Consider the following 19,310-nt stretch of genomic DNA (forward strand, 5'->3'; position numbering starts at 1 on the left):
TAGCTATTGCCAGTACTTCAGTCATATTTCACTGACAAATGTAATAGCTTTCGCCAGTACGTCAGTCATATTAAACTGACAACTGTAATAGCTATTGCCAGTTCTTCTGCCATATTTCACTGACAACTGTAAGAGCTATCGCCAGTACTTCAGTCATATTTCACTGACAACTGTAATAGCTATCGCCAGTACTTCAGTCATATTACACTGACAACTGTAATAGCTTTCGCCAGTACTTCTGTCATATTACACTGACAATTTATCTTAATTGTGTTTATCTTGTCTTTCTCCAGTCCTAGGTCAGAACACTTTCTTGCCAAAAGGCACTCCAACAAAAAAGACAAATAAAAGAGAAAATGAATTTGTTTTAAAGATATGTCCGCCCAGAAGAAGTAAAAATCTATAGAAAAAATTCCAACTTACAAACATGTAAGACAATATAAGGAACACAAATTTAAATGTAATGGAAACCGAACACAATGCGATACATTATAACACATATCAATAACAACAAATATCAAATATCGACGTTTACTACATATTATCAAAATCATTGGTTCCAGAGATCTGACACAGAAACGTAACATTCATTCAAAAATGCCGTATAATTAAGCAAATGGCGAAATCTCCACGAATCATTATTTAAACAGAACAATACGCAAGTCTACCCAACAGGGATGCTGCATGTGAGGTGTCATGCAAGTGTCGGAAGTGTCCAAGATTAAACGTGTAAAGCAACTATAATTCAAATGGCAATATTTCGCTGGATAACAGGCTCATCCTGCATTTCGCCAAGTTTATGTTCTGCTATGATCCGGTGTCGTTTCACGTATTAGTCGGAAACGCACACACGTTTCCGGTATTATCCGTATGGGTAAGGCACCGTGTACACACGTCACTAAGTCAGTATGAGCCAGTCCCGTGTTTGCACAATGCCATAAACAGCGGAAATCCAAGAAAAATCCATATCAACTTACTTTCGATATCACTTGAGACTTTAACGGAATGTCATGATTAGTTTTCATAGACAAACACGAGGTAATTGAACAGAAAAAGAATTAATCCTCATTTTACTGTAAATTATTATACAGACAATAAACACTTGATCTTGTAACCAGCAAAAACACATAAACGTAATTTGGAACAACACAAACAATAATGCGTCATTTGAAATCCCCGTAAGATTTGATTAAATTTATTTTCGATTTTACCTGCGTCAATAGAAATTCCCTTAAAAGTTATATCAACTTACTTTCGATTTCACTCGAGACATCAACAAATTGTCCCTATACATAAATTCGAACGAACAAGTAAGTAATGCTATTTATTTCTTCTAGATTTTATCAAACATTTTTATTGTCATATGGCAAATAAAAAACATTATTTGCACATAATGCAAATGATAAAGATTCGCGCAGTTTATTATTGTAAAAGAGAACGTCACATGATTGAAAAGTATACTTAGAAAAACAAATAATGTTATACTTTTTAGTAATAAAAAAACTTCAAACTTGATGTGATATTTTCAGCACTGGTTGCTTGTTCATCAAAACATTATCGCCTTTGTCTTTCTATCTATTAAACGTTATATATTAATACTTCTTTGATTCAAAGCTGTGTTTTGTGAAAGTGATTGTCATGTTATAAATGGTCTGAACTTATATGGCATGTCAAATATAAGACAAAAGAACTTAAATAGAATTGTTATTGTCTGTGTTTCCAACTTTTTCCAACAATTATGTAATTCGTGTTCATTGCAGGAGAATTGACGAGTCTGTCTGTGTTCTAGCAAGTCGCTAACAGCAGTCCAGTAAACCAGGTTAAATATTTTGGCTTTATTCTGATGCTTAATTTCCAGACCCCAATAAGTCAATTTTTGGCCATGTAGAGTTTTGGTACCGCGGGAATCATATTTAAAGCACCTTTTTAATGATAGCACATGATTATATTAGAGTGTAAGTGCCTTATGTAACAATAACGAAACACCTGAAAGCTACTGAAAGTAATATATAAACATATTAAATCCAGTTTTATCAAAATGAAACAAATTGACGTACGGGGATATACAATTTTAGTCCACAATGTGTATCGCTATTTGCATGAACATCTAAATGTATAATAGTTTTGAGTGCTGTGTTTGTTACATATTCCATTTTAAACTCCATGCTCAACTAAGAAGTACAATTAACTAAGAACTATTAGAACAAATCTGTAAGACATTTCTCGATATGCTGAACATTGACCACAATAGTGCAACTATGATGAATTTTATGGCTTTTCAAATTAATGCTTTGGTTATTTTTTTTGGCAATGCACTATCTTGTTAGTCACAATTTTGAAAGTTCTGATAAGAAATGTAATGGGAAACTTAAAAGGAAAAAAATAATTGCTATGATGGCCGTATGTTTTGTATCTATATAAATATTTGTGTCGATAATGTTGTTGCACTTCTTTAAAAGGAAAGGAGAGTTTTGCACTTGTCAGTCGGTCGACCCATCCAGCCTTCTGTCGGTCTATTCTTATATCAGACCAATTATTTGTTTTTGTTTAATTAATAAAGTATTGGTTCTAGAAATATAGAACTTTGCAAATATATCAACCAGCATTTGGACTTGCACAGCTCTATATTTTGCTCTGGATACCTTTTACCTTAAAGTAGTTGTGGACCTTTTTGTTAGAGCAAAAAAATACATGTTTAAACATATCAAGCCAGAGAGCTTAAACTGTACAAACATATTAGCCAGCATGTGTATGTCAGCACCTATAAACATGTATTTTTGGCCGCAGGTTTTTGACACAAAAGGAGTTGTGGCCTTTTGTTTTATTTTTTCACTATTGTTTATATAACTGAAAACTTTTGCTGATGGGTGGCTGAAACTTTACAAACATATTAACCAGAATGTAAATATGAGAACATTCATGTTTGGCTTCTGATATTTTTGTCACAATCTGAGTTGTGGCCCCTTTTAATGAAAAAAATTGTATGATGTGTTGCCCATAACTAAAAAATATTGCAGAAGTAAGGCTGAAACTTTCTCAAGCACATTTAACACCATGTGATTATTTGTAGCACCTCCATATAATGGTTAATATATACACCTGTTTTAAAAACGTCCGTTTTATGGGAACACCCAAGTGGGCGGGAAGCTGCGGGCAGTGTGGGAAATATTTGTCCATAGACTGTGTCGCACATATCTAAAAAAGTATTGCAGCAAGAGGGCTGAAACTTTGCAAACATATTTATCATCATAATTAGGAACATGCACATTTCCATTTTTTGGTTTGCATGTTATCAACACAACCAGACTTGTGGCCTGTTTTTTCAAAATGCCATTTTTTTACGTGTGATGGTGGTAACTTTGAAATTTTTGCTGTTGCAGGGCTGAAACTTTGCAAACATATTAACCAGTGTGTGTATTTATTTTTTATATAAAGACATTCATGACTCCATGATCTATTTTTTGCCAATTTTTTCACTTGCTTATGTATTTTGATCACCCGAGACTGTTCAGCTGTGTTTTCGATGCTACTTCCACTATTACCACTACTACTACTACTACAACTTCCACTATTACCACTACTACTACTACTACAACTTCTGCTACTACTACTACTACTACTACTGCTGCTGTATCAGAAGTAACTAACATGCATAAAAGATAGTGTACGATACATACTAAATATTTATAATACTCAACGAAACAAATAACTGCATTTTCAACATTATCAAAATAGTTCTTCGACAGCAATATTTGTAAACAGTATTATAAAGCACAAAATAAATATATGATGATACTTCTTCTTGAAACGATGATTTTTTTCCCTTAATCCAAATGCTTAATTTCCTAAAAGGCCATGGTCAACGAATCCAAAAAATGAAGATCGCTCGGTCTTTTGCGTTAACTTTTTTGTATTATACATGTTTATGTTCTTATCTTACAAAGACGAACGTTTAAATCCATCAAGACATTATAAGTAAACTACTGAGTCACTTTAAAATATTTATAAATGTGAATTGGCTCCACCTCTTATTCTAAGCGCCACCTCCTTGGAATTGGCTCCATCTCTTTTTGAAAAAAATGCAAATTTATCTGTTAGATCATCTAAAAGCCGATGTTTTTGTGCATGTATTAACGTGTACATGTTAAAAGCAATCGTATAATGTAATGAGCGATTTAATTGGCTAGGAAAGTGCTCGTCACACAGGCAAAAGACATCAATTTGCTTTTACGAATTCTACCATGCCACAACTTATATAGGTCCTCGAAAACTTGTTGATGGACCTTACATTCTTGATTGTATTGCACAATGGTCTGATTCATTGTATTGATTAACGAAAGTTTACGATTTAGTGCTCCATGTTTTAGACGATTACGATTAACGGTAAAAGCATTTTAAGGTAATAATTAAACTGCATGACTTTGATACAGTCCATCAGACGAATGCCTTCAATACGTGTATTATATATATACATATTAACAGCGCGTGACGTCACGACATTACACATACACGTCATGATTCCAAAAAAGACATCAACTTTACATGTACAATTCATGGATTTTGTGAGAATTTTTACATTTCAAGGACTCAATATAATTTTAAGAAGGATTTCTTCACGGCACATTTAAGAATCTATATAATTGAAAGTCTTGGAATGCCGAGGGTTCTTATTAAAATTCCAAAAGTGCTTTGAATTGAATATTGCAAATAAAAAGAGCGAATGTGTCTTAATTGAAGATACGTCCAATATGCGACTTATGTCGACAAATCACGAGTTCTAAAAATGCTATACTTTTAAATAGAACAATTATTTCAACTCAGGTGACCGTATTGGTCACTGTTTTACATGGAGATTTATGAAATAATAAGGCTTCTGGAGAATACGGGTATCGATCCAGTTACCTCTCACATGCTAAGCGAGCGCTCTTCCACTTAAGATAAATCCTCAATGTAGTTACATCTGAAATGCCCTTTTCATCAGACTCACAGCACACCACATTCAATTTTGGAAGTAAAGCCTCTGACCTTGTTGACTAAACACTGCATACTAATATTCAGCATTAATATCTGAAATTGTAAAAGCAATGATAGGAAACAGATTTTCCTTAATTTACAGAAATACTGAATTGTGCAGATTTGGTTATAGATACCTGATGGTGATAGTGACACAGATGTCCTGTTGTCAAGGTTTGGATGTTGTGAAAATGATGATGAAATACTGGCAACGATGGCACAAGTTCGTGGCCCTTGGTCCTTTTTTTACTGGCAGGTAACGTAAAAGCTTGAGTGTATTTGCATGTTTATGAAACGACTTATTGTCACGATAATTAAAGGTCAGTGTTACTAATAGATGTACGTAAAGTTTTCACTATTTACAAGCAGTCTCCTGGTTTAGCTGTCAATATGCATTCCTTGCAACTAGTTAGAGTGGTAATTACACCTGTATTTAATAGTTACTAGTTGTCTGCGACTAGCAGGCATCATATTTTGTAACAGAATTAACTTTCACCTCTGTTTCATTCAAGAGTCCAATTACAAGTATGCTGCCCAATTATGGGAGTGTAAAAAGACCGTTGTAGACTTCCGGTCAGTATTCAAAATTTTGTCAAAGTCGCGTGTTCGGAGCCTGTGTGAGTGTGAAAAGAGTGGTTTCGAGATGTGGAAAATCGTTCCGTTGGTGTTCAGGGCCTGTCCGGAAAGTAAAAAGACCGTTGCAGACTTCGGGTCACTATTCAAAATGTTGTAAAAGGCCGTAGAACGGACCTTTTTGCAATGACTCCTTAGTGATATGTCAGTGCCTGTATTTTCATATGAGGATGTATATGTGGACTATAACGTGTATAGCATGATCTGTGAAATTAATATGACGATGCAAATAAAAAAGAGCGAATGTGTCTTAATTGAAGATACGTCCAATATGCGACTTATGTCGACAAATCACGAGTTCTAAAAATGCTATACTTTTAAATAGAACAATTATTTCAACTCAGGTGACCGTATTGGTCACTGTTTTACATGGAGATTTATTAAATAAAAATGCTTCTGGAGAATACGGGTATCGATCCAGTTACCTCTCACATGCTAAGCGAGCGCTCTACCACTTAAGATAAATCCCCAATGTAGTTACATCTGAAATGCCCTTTTCATCAGACTCACAGCACACCACATTCAATTTTGGAAGAAAAGCCTCTGACCTTGATGACTTAACACTGCATACTAATATTCAGCATTAATATCTGAAATTATAAAAGCAATGATAGGAAACAGATTTTCCTTACTTTACAGAAATACTGAATTGTGGAGATTTGGTTATAGATACCTGATGTCCTGTCGTCAAGGTTTGGATGTTGTGAAAATGATGATGAAATACTGGCAACGATGGCACAAGTTCGTGGCCCTTGGTCCTTTATTTACTGGCAGGTAACGTTAAAGCTTGAGTGTATTTGCATGTTTATGAAACGACTTATTGTCACGATAATTAAAGGCCAGTGTTACTTATAGATGTACGTAAAGTTTTCACTATTTACAAGCAGTCACCTGGTTTAGCTGTCAATATGCATTCCTTGCAACTAGTTAGAGTGGTAATTACACCTGTAGTTAAAAGTCACTAGTTGTCTGCGACTAGCAGGCATCATATTTTGTAACAAAATTAACTTTCACTCTGTTTCATTCAAGAGTCCAATTACAAGTATGCTACCCAATTATGGGAGTGTGAAAAGACCGTTGTAGACTTCCGGTCACTATTCAAAATTTTGTCAAAGTCGCGTGTTCGGAGCCAGTGTGAGTGTGAAAAGAGTGGTTTCGAGATTTGGAAAATCGTTCCGTTGGTGTTCAGGGCCTTTCTGGAGTGTGAAAAGACCGTTGCAGACTTCGGATCACTATTCAAAATGTTGTCAAAGGCCGTAGAACGGACCTTTTCGCAATCCTTAGTGATATGTCAGTGCCTGTATTTTCATATGAGGATGTATTTGTTGACTTTTGCGTGTATAGCAGGATCTGTGAATTAAATATGACGATCTCTATGATGACTCTTAACTGTGTATGTCAGTTTCTGTTGATGTAATGTGTTTATCTAAATTATGTCCTTTTTCGTATTTGATTTAGACATCCGTTGTATTTCTCTATATATACAGTATACAAGTTACACATTTCATATATAGCAATGAATACTAAGTAACATCCAAAAATATTACAATACTAGTAACTGATATATAGTATTATGCAACATGAATTATTCACACAACATTTTAACAAATCCTAAACATTTAAATACACAAAACTTATATATTTCCGCGAAAAGTCGACATATAAAAACAGGGTAAGGGAAAAAATAAAATAAGTAACTTAATACATTTAGCAAACAAATTACAACATAACTTCTAATATATTTATAAGTGTAGTGTGAGCATTTGTTTTATTATCCTGTATTTGAAAGACAAAATTGCATACGAGCGTCAATGAAGGGTGCAAGTTGTAAAATGTATACATAAACACCATGCATACAAACAACATAACGACGGTATTCGAGCAACGGAGGCTGTTCTGCAGGTATGAAAGTTCTTTACATCAATACTGCAGTAACATGTCAGAATAAAACGTCGAGTAAAACAAAATATATATCCATCGTTCATGGATACCTCCGCTAAATGCCACTAGGGTTAACAGTCATCACGTGAATGAATTATCTTAAAAGAACACAGGTCTAAGTAACATACTTGGGCGTGCCAAAATTACACTCGGAACTGTGAAACATCTCTCATTTGAAATGCAAAACATATGTGTCAGATGGTATTTTAAGTATGACAATAATCTTCTCATCACTGTAGTTATTTTTATCTTGTATGTAAACCAATACAAATACTGTGTGGTTCTGATACGATACGATACCTAACGTTAAATTAAATTTCGATACGATACGATATGATACGGTACGATACGATACCATACGATTAAATATGATACGAAACGATACGGTACGATGTATTATTACAGATTGTGCCAACAACCCCCTGGGTATTAGTAAGTCCCTAAATCACGTCAAAGACGCGCAGTTGAGCGGATACAGCATGTATAGTTCTTACGCCGCCACTGGCGTCAGAATAGACGGTGAAGGCGCCTGGTACGGAATAGATGCCACGTCGTATTTTCAAGTGGCCTTCGGTAAATTTCGCACAATAGAGTTTGATCATTTGCCACTTCGGTAAATTTCGTACATAAGAGTTCGATCATTTTCAAGATTAAAAAATAATGTAACTATGTACAGATACATTTGTATTCGTTCAACGCGATGTGCGCGCATCGAGCACTGTTTTTATTCAACCAATCATCATTTAACTCTAAATTAAGATTGATGCATCATGAACAAATTATACTCTGAAATTCAGTCGAAAACGAAAGTAAATTTATGCAAAACATCAATGTGTATCGGTCAGCGTTCAATTCGTTTGATACACTATTTGTAGATTCCCAAGTATGGTTATGTTCACACTGGAACATGAGTATGGTAGATTTCCAAGTATGGTTATGTTTTTACTGCTTTCAGGAGATCATGTCACCAATCATAAGCTAAAGAAAAAGGAATGAAATCATACTCTAAAAGAGTAAGTGCTTCACATGCATTTCAGTGAAGACTGGGTTGTAGATGATAAACATGTAATTATGAATTAACTTTGAAACTTTAGAGGAGGTTTGAATTAAAAGAGAAAATACTATAAGGCTATATGTCAGTTACCGAATATAACAATAATAGTATTTTCTCTTTGAAATCAAACTTCCTATAGAGTCAAACTTTATGTAACATTTCTTTATAAAGGTTTTTGATTTTCAGAGGTTGCTTTTCCTTCTTCATAAAACATCATACATTATTTTTAATCTAAAGCTTTAAACATGTTTGCGAATTTCACACCAATGGCTAAAGCTTTAGACTTCAGAGAGGTGCTGATTTTACTTGTTATATACCATAAATTTATAGCACAAAATAACGTTTTTATTCGCATTAAAATTCACCGTGAGCAGTGCCTAATAAAAAAATTTATTCGGGAGGGGAAATCCCTCCCGTACCTCCCCAGTCACAATTTTCGGTGTACGACCCTGCCGGCATTTCATTTTCCGGAATTATTGTTTAAACGCTTTCAGATATTGACCTGATATGTAGTGTGTGAGTTTACCTACATTACTTACAGATGAAGTATGAGTTTTGTTTCGGTCCATTGATTTTTTGCGAAGTTATGGGCCTTGGACTAAGACAAAGAAACTTACCTTTTCAAAAAATGACGAGTATCAATACCTCTTTAATTGCACCCAACATTATTTATTTTTGCCAAAGCCTGTATCAGTTGCTTCAATTCGCTGCTACTCTTTCATTGGTCAATCAAAAGACGTGTTACATCAACCATCGATTGATGCAGCATTCAGGATCACCAGGGGTAATGGCTGATGGGAGTTGTATGTACAAGGCGATAGGAAAACATTGCCTTGGGGCTTATCTCCATTGGCGAGCGCTAATCCCGTTGTTTATCAGGGCCAATAAAACACATCTGTTATTTTGTTTTGAAGGAATGTGTTCTATTGGCCTTTTCATAAGAGTCATGCAAAAGTAAAACACCAGCCTTGCTATTCATTTGAAGATAATTAATAAACACAACTAGACTATTCGGAATAGTGGTTATTAATTGTACACACGATAAAAAAAAGATACAATAATCAAAGCGCTAAAAGCATTGCAGTTGTTCGCTATTGCATAATCTTAGACGCAACTCATATTTTCAAATTATTTTATAGCTTTTCAAATCGCAAGTGGAAAATGAACACAACCCATTCAAATTTAGAAAGTGTGTCTTAACGCACAGGTTGAGATGTGTGTACTCTGTTTATCATGATATTTATGTTCTAGAGATAACTTAAACAGAATGACAACATGTCTCTTTTTGAGACGTTCTGAAAGCATTAAAATAAGATGAAAATTGTATTATGTGAACCAGTTAATATAAAATAAAATTTGCAATCACCATCATATTCAATGAATATTGTTTGAGTATCGAATGCCTATCACACTAAGAATATATTTCATGATGAAAATTCCCTTTTCAAAACTTGTTTTGACACCATATACAATTCAAAATAAACAACAAGATAATCGATCAAAATAAAAACATCAATATATCTGCGAGCAATACTTTTTACTCACAAATTAGGTAGTCATAAAGGCAGTACTTTGTTCTTTATGCATTACTTGTTACCTTAGTAGTTCACACGGTGTCAACCAGTCTCTGAACTTATCATGGGTATACACTATATCGACAAGATTACGCCAGTGAATGAAACAGGTAAACAGAGATTCGCTAAGCGAGCTGAGCATATCAGTTAATCGCTGACTTGTATACGTTCCTATGTAATTATGGTGTTTTATTGTTGCGTTCCTAATTGCAACGCTTCAGGATTTGATGACAATATTTGAATGTTATTTTTTTTTATCTAACGACCAAATTTATGCGTAAAAACACATATGTAGCATACTGTCGTTCAGAACATATATAGGCTATACAAATTACAAGAAAAGATAGTATTAAAACTTAGAATCAATAAATGCTTAAACAAGGCTTTTAACAGTTATTAAATAATATTTTAAGGATGAAGGCTTTTACCATTTATTAAATTATGTAAATAACAAGGTTATGTAAATTACAAGAAAAAATAGTATTAAAACTAAACATCAATAAATGCTAAAACAGGGCTTTAAACATTTATTAAATTATATTCTTAGGATTTATTAAAATTATGCAAATTACAAGATTATGTAAATTACAAAAAACTAAGATTCAGTAAATGCTTAAACAGAGCTTTAACATTATAAAATTATATTCTTAGGATAAAACTATATTCTATAAAGAGGTTCTTGATCTGCAGATGGTAAATTCTTGATGCATGTATGACTATGTGGTGTTAAGTGTTTATTTATTACCAGTGCTGATAAGCATGACCAATTGTTGAGAATACCTCTTAAACCCATTAAACAGTTGTAGAGGATCCGTGGTCTAGTGGTAACACACTGGCTTCACAATCCAGAGATCGCTGGTTCGATCACCCGCTGCACCTAACCTACAAACTCGTCTTTCGCATGAGACGTTAAACCGAGGTGCAGTGTACTAGGTGCTATACACCGGGCACTAAAAGACCCAGGGTCACCTCTGGAACGGGGTGTCTCCTGTAACTTGCACTATCCCCCGTAACCGACTAACACGTCTTTCTGGGGGCGATGGCCATATGGGAGACAATCCCGGTGCACTCGAGAAAAAACAAAACAACAACAACAACAGTTGTTAACCACTAGTTAATATGTAGTGTATTGGAGAGTCCCTTCCTCATTTTGACCTGTTTCGCTGGCGCGGGAACATTGTCGATACAGTCTATAGAACACTAATGCGCTTTTTCTGCATAGCAGTTTTACCCAGCTTTTCACCTTAAATGACCTCAACATAACGTCAGCTGGCACGAATTAATACATTCGAATATTGTATAGGCTTATTCGAGAGAAATTCCCTGAAATTTGGCTACATCACTGTGTCTGTGCATAGCGTAAAGGATTTAGCACTCTTCAATGTTCGGAATTCCGGACTACTTTCTGAATGTTCGAACGACACATAGACACAAATTGTGGCCCAGTTAAAATACGTGTTAAAATCCATCTTGCAGAATTTCAGGGTCTGTACTCGGTCACTAACTCGTCAATCGTCAAGGGAAGACATTTTGACTATCGATCAACACAGTTTTGATTTCAAAATGAAAAAACAACAACAACAAAACTATCGAAATAGTAGTGTCACGTTATCTAACCACAGCTTTTTGTCGTACTCGGTCAGCACGTCTAAATTGTTTCTGAACGCCTGCATAGGCTACCCTTATTTGTATGTTTGCTGTATTTGCTTTTCTTAATTCAATTTTATATCGAAATGCATTGTGCTAAATATACCATTTACCACTCGCAATAAGTTTTAAAAAGACCCGCGTCATGCGAAAATGTGTCTTATGGCATATGCGCCTATCATAGATAAAGCCCACCCATCTTGCGCTTGTCTCAGTCTGGTAAGGAGATACACAATGAGACCATAAAACATTTAGTGATTTTATGGCGGACAGCATCGCCGTTGACCAGGAACTTTAAGAACTTTTAAAGCTATCGCAGGATCCAAAAAAGTGTGACGGACAGACTGACAGAGCGCAAACCAGAAGTCCTCTCCGATTTCACCGGTAGGGGACAATAAGCCATGTGAGGACACCTATGATGTGAACACCTGTAATATAATGTGTATCTACTAACATTAATGTGTGGTTTGACTATACTGACACACATTTCATATCGTGAATATGCGACTTACAAGTGAAAACACACACACAATTGTTTAACTTTTGTTTTTTAATTTATGTTTTTTAGAAACATCAATGTCAAACTTTATTTCAAAGTCAGCATGTTCGCCGGGTATCTTTTTAAAAGATGTTTCTTATTATATTAAGTTGTTTTTATATTCGGTTTTAGCGATTATAAAGCATTTTCTTCGTTGTCTATATTATACCTGTAGTTATGAGTGAACTCATGTTCACGGTTTTATAAATTTAAAACTGTGAATATAAACAAACTTAAAGTTATACTAGTGCGTTGTTAGCACCTGTGAATACAATAGATCACTTCTATCTGTTGAGAACAAAAGAACGTGTCGAATACATATCAACTTTAACTTCGCTGTAGTAGCAAGAACTATTAACAAGTTTACGCAAATTATGCGTGATAGTGTATTGGACTCTCCATATCCCTTGTTTATCAGCAGTGGTTTTATTTTTCCCACATCTATTAATAGCCTAAGATTATAAATGACATTTTCTGAGCAAAAATACCACGTCATTAAGACGCGGCAGATAGTTGACTATTTAAATCATTCATAAGCATCTTTTCCACGACACGTATAATACAAACATTGTATATTGATTCTGTTCTATACGCTCCGTTCAAAAATATTCCATTGAAAACGATATTCACATTATGTTTCCATTTGTGAATGAATATAGTAAAAGAACTCAAACTTCTTGCATAAATTATACAACTCTTTCTCGGCGCAGATGCGGCAGACGCGGAAGTTAACGGGTGTATCGTAGTTAGGTTAACTGGCTTGCAACGCGTTGTATTAACCTTAGTTGTTCGCAAGCGAACAACAACAAAATATGCCTAGCCTCACGTAAGAACCTAGGACCACTAGAACAAATATATAACGTGCCACCATTACAAAACACAGGCTTTGAATTTGAAATTAACTGTAATGTATAAAGTTGATTAAGAATCCAGGACGTATCTTTTAAAATTGTCATTTAGCCATGTTGAAAAGTCCCTATAACTATATATAACAGCACGCATGCAATAAAAGCATAATTACACATATAAACAGTATGCAAGTGTGATTCACCGAGAATCAGTAAAGCGTGTTATTCAAGTTTATGAGGTTCTTCCGTGCAAAAGGCTGCATTATGTGAGGACCCTGAGTGTGTCCCAGCACTCCTACCTTATTTATAAAGTAGACTCATGCAAAGTTCGAAAGAATGTTAAATTACACTAGCAGGCATGGCCCGTGAAAATTTCTGGTTCCGTTTGTACTATGATTTGCCTGGTCTGGATCATGAATATTTGGCATATGGACACTTTTGGTAACTTGTTGCAAACATGTATTCCATGGTAATTATAATGATTTCAAAGAGGTTAGCACATCACATGAGGCACCAATAAGTGTGTGTTGCTTTATTTAGTTGTTTTATTGCCGTTTTCAAAACTAATTAATTCATATTATGGCGGTCTGTTAAAAAACTCGACACTTTTTTCCTGGGATAGCTGGTTTACCATTACTACGGTACATAATGATTAGTAGTTATAAATGTGCATTGTATTATATGCACACTAATTAAAGTGCATTATATGAACACTAATAAATGTGCATTTAGTATATGAACACTAGTAAATGTGCATTTTAGTATATGCACTCTATCGAGCTAAAATAAAACATTAAATAAAATGCACCAATGCAAACCCAAACATTGGAGATTATAAAAGGTAACTTACGCAATATAACAAGAAGAAACGCCTAATTTAAATAAATATAAAAACACGCTAACTCAAAGAAAAAAACACTACATGATCTTGACACATTCAATAGACAATAACACAACACAAATACCATCGCAAAAACATTATTGAATGTGAAATCATTCAAAGCAAGTGTAAGCAACCATTAACATCTTAATGGAAAAATCCTAAGAGCGACAGTAAACACGTACAACACAATGAAAAAAAAAACTAAAAAAATATTTTGCACACCTTGAACAAGGTAAAAATTAACAAAGCAATAATATAATAGTCGTAAATGACATTCAAGCACACAACAGAACATTAATTATTGAAGAGAAATGCCAATGTTATGAAATCCCTATAAACGGAAGCGAGTCCAAACATACCCAAATTTAAGAACAACACCATCTGTTCTCAATGATAATAAAATATGTTTATCTAACATGAAACAAAAGTATATCTTCAAATGCAAATCATGAAACTCATGTAAAATATGAACAAAAGAACGCCAATTTTAGCTCTTTATTCTCTTATATATTCTCATATGCCTCTTTAAGTTTTCAAGGGACCACTCTGGTTATATGGACAACAACACACCTAACAATCTTTAAAGTCTTAATCTGATGGATACATGGTCCTTTGGGTACAACACACCTAACACTTGAGTAAGTCTTTTTCCCATGGATACATGGATAACCACACGCCTAACACTCTTTAAAGTCTTCCTCCCAAAGATACATGGATAACTAAACGCCTTACACTTTGGTAAGACTTCCTCCCATGGATACATGGATAACCACACGCCTAACACTCTTTAAAGTCTTCCTCCCATGGATACATGGATAACACACCTAACACTTTCTTAAGTCTTTCTCCCATGGATACATGGATAACCGCACACCTAACACTTTTTTTAAAAGCGGGTATATACGATTTTGTCAAATATTTATGAATTTATATAAACTGCGTAAAAAACTTATTATTTATATATTTCAATATAAATAAAAATAAAAGTTAAGAAGAAAATGTGTCGAAAAATGCAAAATAAGCCAGATATTTAATTCTAAAATTGAAAACGGCTGTACAGCCGAATTCTCCAGCATGTATACCATACATGTACGATGTGAATCTAAACTTATATTAACGGTTTATTTGAATTCCTGCAACGATATCTATTCATACGACACACGAACACTTAATCCGATCCTAATACAAAGACGAATGCTTCGGTTATTGTAGAAAAATATGTATGTCACTATCGGCTCGGGGCGCTAATTTGTCTTTGCTGCATTTTATGAAATTCGGCTTTAATGTATAATTTTTCTTGCCTATTTTGTGTTATTGTAACATATTTTATCAATATATTACAATTAAACACATATAAAAAAATCGTATATACCCGCTTTAAGTCTTCCTACCATGGATAAACACATGAATTACCACACACTTAAGTTTTAACACTTTTTTAAGTCTTCCTCCCGTACGTATCCTAATACGGTTCTATAAATCGCCACTAGCTTTAATTAAGTATAACTTTTGTCACAGACGTGACGAATACCCCCCCCCCCCCCCCCACATGCCGCATTGACACAGAATATTGTGCACACAGAATATTGTGCATGTTGTCTTCACAAAAGTCAGCGGACACCATGCTCAATGTTTAAAACGCACTAAGTGACCCCGTGACCTGGATTTTGACCCTGCATTGCCCATGTTTGAACTTGACCTTCAAAAACATCTAGATACAACTTCTTACCAAGTGTGGTGAAGATCGGATAACAACTACTTGAATTAGAGAGCAGACACCATGCTTGATGTGTAAAACCTACTAAGTGACCCAGTGACCTAGTTGCGGTCGAATTGGAAAGTGCCGTTCAACTGCTGGAGTCTTTCAGCTGTTCGGCGGTAGCAAACAATATCGTTCTTTGTTATATTTGAAGATAAATAAATGTGTTCAATCAAGAATATTTGTAAAAATTAACTTTATGAAGTTTTGATCAAAACGCACCACAAATTTGAGGGATGTTGGGTCTGTTGGACAATCCTTTTCTTGGGCACGTTAGAGGATTAGCGTCGCTATATGTCATGTTTAACAATCGTCGCCCTAACATTAAGGTCACACTCAAAAGATGGGTCAAACAGTATCGTACAGGTCAAGTGTTCGATTTCAGCAAATTACAGTTGGTATGCACTGTAATTTCATCATTCATCATGCAACATGACATAGCTTGTTCAAAAATTGCAAGCATTTTTGATAATGGGTATTTTATAATGCCAACAGAGCAGGGGTCGACAAAAAAAAATTCAGCAACTTGCCCTGCAGGGCGAGTAGCTAAAAATGTCCACCTTCTCTGCTGAAATATGTACTTGCCCTGCTATTTATTGAAAAAATTCAATAAATCAGTAACTTATATGTTTGATTGTGATTTTCCATTGGTTATAAAATAGAACTGTTAGTTTTAACTTATGAACTTCAATAAATTTAATAAACTATTTAAACACGCTTTTAACTTGTTTGTTTTTCATTTTGACCTCATGGTCACAATCATTATGATTACACTTTAGGAACATTGGAGAGTCCGAGAGGCATTTTGTTAAACTCAAACAAGCCGCTGTCATTTTCATCCATTAAAACTTGCCAAAATCCACTCTTTAAATCTAATGATGGGAAGAATTTAGACGATTTTTTTAGCCGTATTAAAAGACCGTAAACGTACTGTATAGGATACATTCACGGAACATACCGGTATCGGCGCGTAACGGGAACAGGACTAATTTTAGCGCAGTGTGCAATAATCAACATCCGGTTAATTTTTAATCGCCGATTAAACGTTGTTTTTTTTGGCGAAAATGTTTTAAAACATTAAATTTTAATCTTTTCGGCCAGAAATGCCACTCGCCCTGCAGGACGAGCGCTGCCGAAATATGCACTCGTCCGGAGCCGATTTCTACTCGTAATTACGAGCGGGCGAGTGGATTTGTCTATCCCTGCAGGGCATCTGTCTAGTATAGAGTGTACTTATTATTTTTAATTTTGAAAAGGGCCACTTTACAGAAATGGCTAAATAAGTAATAGTAAGTATATTATTATATACTGTATGAAATGTAAGTGAAATGTCGCTCTATGCATGCTATTTATTTATTCATGCTAAAATACAGAGGCAAAGCCTGCGGTTAGGCCGCCAATGCACAGAGGTGAGGCCTGCGGCAAGGCAGCTTTAGTACAGAGGCAAAACCAGTGGTAAGGCAGCCGATGTTCAGAGGCAAAGCTTGTGATAATGCAGTTGATGAACAGAGGAAGAGCCTGTGATTAGGAAGTCGATGCACTGAGGCAAAGCCTGCGGTTAGGCAGGTAAAGTACAGAGGTAGAGCCTGCGGTTACGCAGCTAAAGTACAGAGACAAAGCCTGCGGTTAGGCAGCCGATGTACAGAGGAAAAGCCTGGGTTTAGGCAGCTTAAGTAAAGAGGCAAAACCTGCGGTTAGGCAGCCGATGAAGCGGATGGTTCGCATGCCACTTTGATTTTGATTTCAGGGATTTCTGTTGGGTACTCAAATGAAATCGGTATCCGAGCTATTGACAACATTACTGCAGTTTTGTAAAAGTCTGTAAGAAATAGGTGTGAGTATGAAAAACCTCTCAAGAAAATGTCAACATATTATTTTAATTAGATAAAACACTGCTTTTACATGATGATTTTATATGTAGGTTTATTAGAAGACTAATTGGTTAAACAGACACATGCATATATTCAGTTTCCAAATTTGAAAATGTGGTAAATATTTGTTTTAAATGCATAGTAAAGTTTAGTCTTGACAAATCTTTTAATGGCCAAATGTTGCTGTTAACCTTTAATTGTTACCATGACGTTAGAGTTATGAGACTAAAGGATAACACAATGGATGGAGTGGCTAATTTTTCGGAGATTCAATCGATAAACTGCTAAGCAATCATTGAACAAATACTAATGGAAAAATAATCTTATTTTTATACATAATCATATACATGGAATATTACATGAGTGTGGTGTTCCGCTTGGTTGTATCGCATGAGTTGATTGAGTGGCACTATATTGTGCGAGCCCGCTGGGACATCGCCCCCATTCCATGTAATATAACTATATACAAATACACCACTAACGCTATAGCTCCTTTACTCTTCAAATAAACGTTACTTTACGTAAAACCTCACATAAATGTATGAATTATACATGTCACATTGACGTCATTGTGACATGAAATTTAATGACATTAATTTATTCCATTGTCCATTTAAAAAATTCCTATTTAATGACTAATAAGTCCTTTTGTAAGTATGTGGAGACGCTTTAAAGACATCAGTCTTGTCATTCATTTAAAGATAATAAATAACATATAATCGTTTATTTTAATGTCACTAAACGAATATACTAACACAACTAGACTTTGTGGAATAGTATTGAATAATTGTATGAACAAGCAAAAAAGATGCAAAAAATGCTTGCCCTTAAGTTAGAACCTAGGACCCCTAGAACAAATAGAAAACATGCTACAATAACAAAACGCAGGTTTTGAATTTGAATGGTTGTTTGTCCAAAAAACATGTGTGTGCTTAATTATAAATGCAAATTTAAAGCGTAACATATACTTTTTAAACGATTTCTCCGATTTCGATTGATACAATCTACCTATCAATAAAAAAACAAATACTTTTAACATGTGTCGTAGTCAGTAATGTTATTTTGCTTGTGTGAATGTAACGCATATAGTTTTTTTTCGAATCCATTACGTATATTTCAAAATTAACATTTAGTCATGTTAAAAAGTCCATTTAAATATATATGAAAGTATGCATGCAATAAAAGGTAACAGCATAAGTACACAATTAACATGAAAGTGTGATTCTCCGAGAATCCGTGAAGCGTGTAATTCAAGTTTATGATGTTCTTCCGCGCACGAGGCTGCATCATGTGAGGACCCTGCGTATGTCTCAGCACTCCGACCTTATTTATTTAGTAGACTCACAAAATTTGGAAAGAATGTTAAATTACACTAGCTGGCATTGCCCGTGAAAACTTCTTGTTCAGTTTATACTATTATTTGCTTGGCATGTTCAATTGCGTGGAATAGATTGGTAGCGGGAGCATGCATATTTGGCATGTGGACACTTTTGGTAACTTTTTGCAATCTAGTATGCCATGGTGATCATAATGTTTTGAATGAGGGTTA

The sequence above is a fragment of the Dreissena polymorpha genome, chromosome 10, assembly GCF_020536995.1.
Source record: "Dreissena polymorpha isolate Duluth1 chromosome 10, UMN_Dpol_1.0, whole genome shotgun sequence".
Classification (NCBI taxonomy): Eukaryota; Metazoa; Mollusca; class Bivalvia; order Myida; family Dreissenidae; genus Dreissena; species Dreissena polymorpha.